The 8,980-nt window shown below is 38.6% G+C and overlaps 1 protein-coding gene across 1 annotated transcript in view; it reads left to right on the top strand.

The window, feature by feature from the left end:
- Window positions 1–305: 305 nt before the first annotated feature.
- Fggy (FGGY carbohydrate kinase domain containing) overlaps window positions 306–8,980 on the top strand; it is a 363,024-nt gene continuing 354,349 nt past the window's right edge. The window contains exon 1 of the mRNA XM_013022325.1: window positions 306–384. The gene's annotated coding sequence lies outside the window, so the exon portion shown is untranslated. The remainder of the gene's footprint in view (window positions 385–8,980) is intronic.

Raw genomic sequence — 8,980 nt, 5'->3', positions numbered from 1 at the left:
CACTTGAGACGGTCGTGGGCTGCGGAGCTGCTCCCAGGAATACCGCGGGAGATGAACCCCAGAGGGAGGGGGACAGCCCAGCCGGGGCTGACAAAGCCACGCCTCCACCCTGCCAGGCGGGGCGGGAGGAGCCAGGAAGTGGGTGGTCCACGCCCCATTGGACTTTGGGCTGGGAGCAGGCGGGGCTGACAGGCGCTGGCCAATCGTGAACCCGGTTTAAAGGGCGAATCGGGAAGCGCCTTACAGCGGCCTCGGCCCCCACGGGGGCGTGGCCGGCGTGGGGCGGGGCCGCGGGCTGCGCGGGACCGCCCCGCGGGGAGCAGGGGTTCTCGGCGCCGCAGCCGGCAGGCCCCGCTAGCTAGAATGTAATTTCCGATTGGACAAGTAAGTGACTCTCCCCCCCAGTCGCACGTGGGCACCCGGGGCCTCCGCTTGCAAGGCCCGGAGAAGGTTCCGTAGCCCGCCAGCCCGTGGGCCTGTGCTTGCCTCTTCGCGCTCTCCGCTCCCATCTCTTGAGTCTCACTCCCACCAGGCCTCGGCTCCCCAGAGTCGCTCCTGCCCGCGCCTGGGGAGGCGGCTGCCTTCAGGGGAAGGGCTGGCCTGGAGCTGTCTGGAAGCAGCGTCCGTCCTTCCGACTACCGGCCAGTTGACTCAGTTGCTCCCTTTCCTCCAACCCAGGCATTTCTGGAGACTTTTCACTCAAGTCTGGCTGCTCAGGCCTTCTGTACAAGACCCATGCTACTTGTGCCTGGAGAGCCTGCAGCAGCTTGTGATCGTGTTTGAGGCGCAAGTTGGTGTGGATGGGATCATCCTTGGGCTCAGATCTCCTAGATAGGAAAGGTTTCCATTTTTATGGATGCCCCCTCCTCCCCATCCCGGTTGAGAGTCCACAGGATGCAGCCTGGTGAATTTTCCTACCCATGGGCTCTTTTCCACTAAAATCACCTAGTATGTCTTAACACTTACTTTCATCCCTAAGTGAAAGACTCAGATAAGACCAAGCTATGAGAGAATGCGTTTCAGATGTCAGTTCTGAAGGCTCCATGTCATTGTGCTTTTGAATTGCCAGTCAATAAGAAAGAAGGGACCTCTTAGTTCGTGGCTAGATTTTTTTTCTTGACTTTTGCTTACTCTTTTCCTGTCTATGATGCACCAAGTGTATGTTCTGATTCCCCCCCCCCCTCCCCCCGCATGTTGTGCTGAGTCTTCCAGCCAGATGACTGCTGCTCTGTCTTCTGGGAGTCTTGTGCTAATGAGGTCCTCATGCTTGGCCCCTGACCTGATGGCTACTGGCCTGGCTCTAGCAGGGGCCAGCTGAGGGGGACCACATAGTGGGAGGCCCAGATGCCTCTTCTTCAAGATGATTTGAGGGATTTAACAGAGAGGGTGAGAAGAGCTTGGAGACTGATTATGAGAGGAAGGAAGACTCCCTGGCTGGATTTGGAAGTCAAAACTTTGTATTGGGAGATGAGAATAACCCAGAGAGTAGAATATTGAGAGCTTTTCTAGATAAAGTTGAGAAACTTACTGGGAAAACTGGCCTTCTTCCAGCCTGTTAATTTTTGTCGTGGGCCTTCTGTTTTTTTCCCGAATAAGGTCCCCTTTCCCTAACCTTTTACTTAGTTCAAATCACAGTCAATTACCATCTGCTTTTAAAATAATTTAAGGTAATATGTCCTGCTCTTAAACCCACAGGTAGAAGATTTTAGCTCCCCCTGGCCCCACTTCACTTCTCCAAGGGATTTGAAATGATTATTTTACTAGATTGTACTACAGAGGGCACTTAACTTCCCACCTGTCTGTCTTTTTGTAATAGAAGGACCTAGAATCAAACCCAGTGGTATTGAAGAGGTCCTCCAACTCAACTCTTCATTTATTTGTTCACTCATGGCACACACTCTGGGCTCAGCACTGTGGTATGCCCTGGGGAAGTAAAGATGGTAAGAGTCTTTATCTCTGCTTTCAAGCTTTCATTTAATAATGCAATATACTTGATCTGTAAGCCTGGGCAGGACAGGGTGAGGTGAGATATCCTCAGATAGGAGACAAAGGAAAGTGAAAGTGCCAGATTTGAAGGTCTAGTGAATCTTCTTGAGGGAGTTTGAAATCAATCTCTAAGGCAGCCAGTGATGCACTGGGTATTTATGTTAGAAAGTTAGTTCTGGCTGCATGGTGGAGTGTAGAGTAGGGAAGACTAGAGAGTATGGTAGTCATGGTTAGGGTGATGATAATTATGGCAATGAGGATGGTTAGGGATGGATTACTAACTGAAGACAGAGGATAAAGAAGCAATCAAGAAAGAGAGAGGATATTTTCAACTGGGCACTTTGTAGCAGCTTTATTGAGGAATATCTTAACTATGTGTTTAATGTCTAACTTGAGAAGTTTTGTTAGAGCGTAAGATCACTTGGAATCACCATCACAATTTGATGAAGAGCTATTAAATAATACCGTGGGCATTTTCTTTTTATTAACTTTGGATAGGTCCTTTAGTGTGGTTGTCTTAAGTTCTTTATTATGTAATGTTCAATTATTTTTCCCATTTTGATACATTCTTGGTGTTAACTTTCTATAATAATATAATTAAAACTAACAATGGGTTTGGAGAATGACCCTAGTAGAACTGTGCTTGCTTAGCAAATGTGGATCCCCAAATTCAAGTCCCCCTCCCGCAAGAAAAGGCAGAGTTCTGAATTTGATGAGGTTTAATTTGATGAGGTTTAATTTTTTGAAAAGCAGTTTTTTAATCAGTTTTTTTAATGGATCATGCTTTTCTCTTTGCTAAAGAAGTTTTATTGCTTTTAGTTTAACCTTAAATCCATGATTTAAGGTATTTTTTGGTTATGACATGAACATTTGAGCCACAGTTCCATTTTCAGCTGTTTGGTGGTTAATGGGCGATAAGTCTTTCCTACCTAGGCTGGCTTTGAACTGTGATCCTTAGATCTGTCTTCTGATGTAAGCCATCAGTTACCTGGTGAGAATTTATTTTACCTTTGAGATGGGGGTCTTACTGTCTTGGAACTTGTAATCTTCCTGTCTCAGTTCTACACATATTGGATGGATGGTGATAAACCAGATTTTACTTTGATCCTGATCCGAGGGACCGCCATTTATTTTTTGATCATTGAATGTTACCTGCATTTCTTTTTGTAGAAGCCCTTTATTAGATTTAGAAGTTTCATTCTATTCCTATTTTCTGAGTTTTTTTTCTTGGCAATGGATATTGTATTTTTTCAGTTACTTTTTCTGTTAACTGTTGAAATCATATTGTTAAAAAGACCTGATATGATGAATTACATCATTGATTTTGTTTTTGAATTTTAAAATAATCTTGAATTCTTGAGATAATTGCATTTGGTCAGATCACATTATCCTTTTAATGTATTATTGAATTATATTTGCTGAAATTTAATGGATTTTAGCAGCATTATGATGGATATTGACTTGTAGTTTTCTGTCCTTGCATTTTCTAAGTTTTATTCTCTAGGTAATTCTGGGTTCATAGAATGAGCTGGGGAGTATTTTTTTCTCTTCGATTTTCTGTAGGAGTTGAAGTAAAATTGGTATTATTTTTTTCCTTAAATGTTTAGTAGAATTTACCAGTGAGCCATCTGGGCCTGGAGTTGTTTTTGTTGCTGGGAGTAGGGTGTTAAGTACCAAGTCATTTGATTTGATGGATATAAGATTTGTGGTAGTAAGACTTTCTGTTCTGAGACAAACACCAGTGAAAAACAACTTGAAACAGGACAGGTTTATATTGGTTTGTGGTTTCAGAAGTTCCTGATGATGGATACGCAGGGGGGGAGGGAGGGAGAGGGAGAGAGAGAGGGGGGGAGAGGGAGGGAGGGAGGGAAGGAAGGAGAAAAAGAAATAGAAGGGAGAGGAAAGGGGAAAGAAAGGGGGAGAGAGGGAGAAGGAGAAAGAGAGAGAGAAGGATAAGAAGAGAAGGGAAAGAGGGAGAGAGAGACATAATGAGAGTGAGAAAATGAACGAGAATGGAGAATGCCTGTATTAGTCAGCTCTACTCTTGCCCTTCTTTGAGTCTACCTGGAGCCTAGCTTTTGGGATGTTGCTGCATTAACCATTATTGGGCTGTTCAGGTTATTTGTTTAATCTCCTGCCCCAGCTTTATTGAAGTATGACTAATAAAAATGATACACTTTCAAATTGTACAACAGAATTTTATCTATGTTTTCATTTTGAAATATTTACTGCCATCAAAGTACTTGACAGGTCCATTATCTCACAATTATTCTTTTCCTTTTGTGAGGAAAACACTTCAGCTCTACTCTCTTAGCAAATGTCAGATACACAATGAATTATGATTAACTTTAGTTACCAGTCTTGTAATTGGACGTCAAAAAATTGTTCATCTTTTAAGTTGAACTTTGTATTCTTTGCCTGACATCTCATACCTCCCACACTCAGCTCTTGGCAACCACAACCATGTACTGTCTCAATGAGTTGGACATTTTAGATTTCGTATAGAAGAAATAACAGGCAGTTTCATTGTCACTGATTATTTGTGGAGGATTACTTCTATGCAGATCCCCAAACTTACCATGTTCAAGTTTCTTAATTAAAGTGGTATAGTATTTGCCTGTATCCTATGCATAACCTTCTGTGTATTTTGACACGCTGACTTATATTAGTAATACTGGGGGAAGATTTCATTGCTATATTTCCACACATTTACCCTTCATTCCTAATTATACCATCCTTCTATCATTCCTCCAGTTCTCTTTCTCCTGTATGCTTTAAATTATATCCATACTACTTGTAATATCCATACAATGTAAAGGACGTGTAAATAGTTGTCATACTCTATGCTTTAGGAAATAACAAGAGAATATTCAGTAGAGGGTTTTTTCCCCTATATCTTTGATTTGTGATTGGGTGTGGAGGGCTATGTTTGATTTTCTATCTAGGTTCATCCATGTTGTTGAACATAGTGGATAATCCATTTTGGAAGCTAAGTAGTATTCTATTTTATGTATGTACCACATTTCCCTCTGTTCATTCACCTGTGGACATTAATTTTTTTTCTTTTTTCTTTTGGCTACTGTGAATGATGCTACAGCGATCATAAGTGTTTAGACACTTCTAAGATTGTGATTATGTTTCTTTTGGCTATAGAGTCAGAAGTAAGATCGCTAGATTATATGATAGATATATTTATAATTTTTCTTTCTTCTAGAAACCTCCATGGTGGTGTTCTTAAAAGCTTTATGGATTATCTTCCCACTAGAAGTAGTATATAGGTTCTCTTTTTTTCCACACCAATGCTGGTTATCCTTAGACTTTTATAACAAGTGTGGGGTGATATCTCATTGACTAGTTATGGTAAGCACCTTTTTATTTCCAAATTGGGCATTTAGTAGGTCTTCTTTGGAAGAAGTTTGTCCAGTTCCTCAGCATTGATAACAGGACTATATGACTATCATATTTGGCCTTTATTAACTTGAGGTATATTCCTTCTATATCCCATTTGTTGATAGTTTATCAGGAAAGTATGTGAATTTTGCCTTATGCTTTTGCTGAATCTATTGAGATGATCATATGATTTTATCCTTTAATCTGTTAATGTGATATCACACTTACTGGTTTGCATATGGTATAGCATTCTTATATTACAAGATGGTTACTCATTTGATTATGTTGAATGATTTTCTTTTATTACCTTACATTAATAGTACCAGGAGGTTTCATTGTGATAATTCCATAGATGCTCACATATATTCTGAACCATTTCACAACTTCTATTAGGATGAACTCTTAAGAGTGTGTGTGTGTGTGTTTTCATTTCTTTTTTCCTCCCAGTGTTTGAACTCAGGGACTTGCACTTTCCAGACAAACTTTTAGCCAATTTTGTTTATCTGTAGGCATATATAGCCATATATTTCCCTCATAAAACTGCTTTTACTACCTACTATAAGGTTTTGCATGTTGTTTCCAATTGAATCTGAAGGTATTTCTTGATTTCTCTCTTTCACTTAATTTCCCTTGTATGTGTAATTTCAATGTATTTGTCGATTTTACTTGATAATGATTTCAGTTTTCTTAACTTTGTTAATATTTGTTTTGAGGATTAAGATATGAGCTGTCCTGGAGGATGTCTAGTGTGTCTTTGGGGAGAATGGAAAAGTGTTCTAACTAAAAAGGTCTTTTAGTTTCTAATAGTTTCTTATTGTTTTTCTCTACATTTCTTCCTTCACATCTGTTAATATTTATTTAAATATTTAGGTGGGCTGATGTTTGGTATATTTATAGTTGAATTGCTATATCCTGTTGAACTCACTTCTTTATCATTACAAAATACCCTTACTGTCTCTTGTTACTATTTTGATTTAAAGTCTGTTTTGTCAGGTTTAAGCATACCTACTCCTACTAATTTTTTTTCCATCTTCATGAAATACTTTTTTCTCTCTAATCACTTTCAACCTATATATGTTCCTAAAGGCGAAGTGAATCTATTACAGGCTATATGTAGTTGAGCCCTTTTCTTTTATTCTATATCTTTTGATTTGAAAATTTATTTTATTTATATTTAATTATTGATATTATATTGTTCCTTTCCTCCTTTTTTCTTTCCTCCTCTTTTTTCTCTCCCTCCTTATTTCTCTCCCTCCATTTTCTCTCCTTCCCTTTGTCTTCCTCTCCCTTCTTTCCTCCCTTCTTCCTTCCTTCATTTTCTTTTTCATTTCTTCCTTTATTTGCCAGTATTGGCGTTTGAATTCAGTGCTTTGTAGTCTTTCAATTTTCTTGCTCTTGGCTGATGATCTAACCCTTGAGCTATATATAGCCAGCCAGGCCTTTTGCTGGTTACATACAGATGAAATCTTGAGGACTTTTCTGCCCACAATGGCTTTGAATTGTGATCCTCTGATCTCAGACTCCTGAGTAACTAAGATTATAGTCAGTCATTAGCTTTTGGTGCCTATCTCTAGTGGGTTTCTTGTAACAGCATTTAGTTACACTAAATAAAAACAAGCTCTGATAATCCAGTAAATCCCCAATCTGGTATCTGGGGATGTTTAGACTATTTTACTTAATACAGTTGATTTCAAATCACCACCTTGTTATTTTTCTTCCATTTTTCCCATCTATATTTTATTCCCTTTTCCTTCTTATTCTGCCTTTTTGCAGATTATTCATTCCATCTTTTTGTATTTACTTTAGTGGTCACTTTAGGGTTTATAGCAGTCATCTTTAACTTATCAGAGTTAGTGATCCTCTATGAATACATATACAACAAATGTTTAAGAGTATGTATCATATTCTATGCTCCCCTTCTTTCCTCTTAGACTTTGCTCCTGATTTGCTTCTACATGCATTTAAATCTTAAATTCATGGTTTTTTTACTTAGCTTAAATCAATTATTACCTTAAGAAATTTAAGAAAACTGTTTTTTAGAGTATGTTTAGACTTATATAATTATGCTATGCTTTTTAACCTGTCCAGATTTCTCTACAATGTCATTTTTCTCCCTGCTTCCTGTAGAGCGGTTCTGCTGATGGTGATTTTTTCCCCCTTTTGTATGATGTCTGAAAAAATTATTTTACCTTGAGTTTTGAAATATTTTTTTCTGCTGTAAAGAACTTACATGGAAAGCATCTTGCTTTTTACATTTCAAGGACCATGTTCTATTGTCTTCTAGCTTGCAGTATTTTGATGAGAAATTTGTTATCATTCTTACCTTTTTTCTTTGTATGTAATATCCTTTTTCCTTCAGACTCCTTGTGAGTTTTTCCTTCTTCTATTTTTTTAAATGGGTTTGAAAAGCTTATTATGATGTTTCTTGGTTTTGTTTGCTTCTCATATTTTGTGCTTCAGATTCATTGAGATTTTAAAAATATGCTGTTTCATAATTTCCTTCAAATTTGGAAGATTTTGGCTGTTATTTCTTCCAATATTTCTTTTGGCTCTTATTTTTTGTCCTTTGCTTCTGTGACAATTTGACAATTCTTAGGACTTTTGATGTTGTTCCAAAGTTCACAGATGCTCCATTCCTTTATTACAGTATTTTTCCTTTATTATATTTTGATAGTTTTTATTACCTATTTCAGTTCCTGTTACCTATTAATTGAAGGTCACTACTTTTTTTTCTATCAGACATTATTTTAGAATTTCAACTTTGGAAAGTTGAGATTTATGTATCTGAATGTGTGTGTGCACATGTGTGCATGTGCACATGCGTGCATGAGCATGTGGGCAGTCTGTGCAGCTCAGGCTTATCTGGAACTTACTATGCTTATATAGTTCAAGTTGGCCTCAAAGTAAGTCTAGATCCTCCTCCCTCTCCTTTGTATGCTGGGATTATAGGTGTGCACTACCATGCCCAGCTCCTTTATGAACTTTTAGGTTCAGAAATATCATTATGGAAACTGTTTTCTCCTCTTTCTTCCAGTTCTATCAAGTGTATCTCTAGCTTCTTTGCATGCTAAGCAATTTTTGAGATCAGACATTATATATTTTTACCTTACTGGGCTATAATTTTTTCTTCTTACTTTTTGTTGTATTTGTTGAATATTCACATGAGATTTGTGCTATGGCCTGAACATATTATTTGTAAACAACTTGATCATTTTGTGTTTTTCTTTATGCTTTCTTAGGTGCCCTTGAGTATCATTAATCTTGGGTTCATTCTTGTTACTATTGAGGGGAATCCTCTGTACTTTCATGAGGTAGAAGGTTTTCTACCCATGCTGATAGGAAAAACATTGTTACTAGCTTTCTTTGAAATGCACCAACTATTTACTTTTAGTGCCTTATTTTGCTTCTGCCTCAGTTTCCTCATCTGTTACAGTGATTACTTATCTCTTGGATTATTGAAGAGTATCCTCTCAAGTTTTCTGGAAATCTCTTGCACAGCTCTTGCTGCTCTTACACTCTGCCTCAAGATTCTAGCCTTTCTCTTCTCCATACCTTCTCTGCTCTGTTTCCTCCATGAAGGAAGACTTCTTGGTTTGGCTCTTTA

The sequence above is a fragment of the Dipodomys ordii genome, unplaced genomic scaffold (assembly GCF_000151885.1).
Source record: "Dipodomys ordii isolate 6190 unplaced genomic scaffold, Dord_2.0 Scaffold61, whole genome shotgun sequence".
In the NCBI taxonomy this organism is placed as follows: Eukaryota; Metazoa; Chordata; class Mammalia; order Rodentia; family Heteromyidae; genus Dipodomys; species Dipodomys ordii.
Note: the sequence above shows the minus strand (reverse complement) of the source record. Positions and strands in the feature narration are given on the sequence as shown.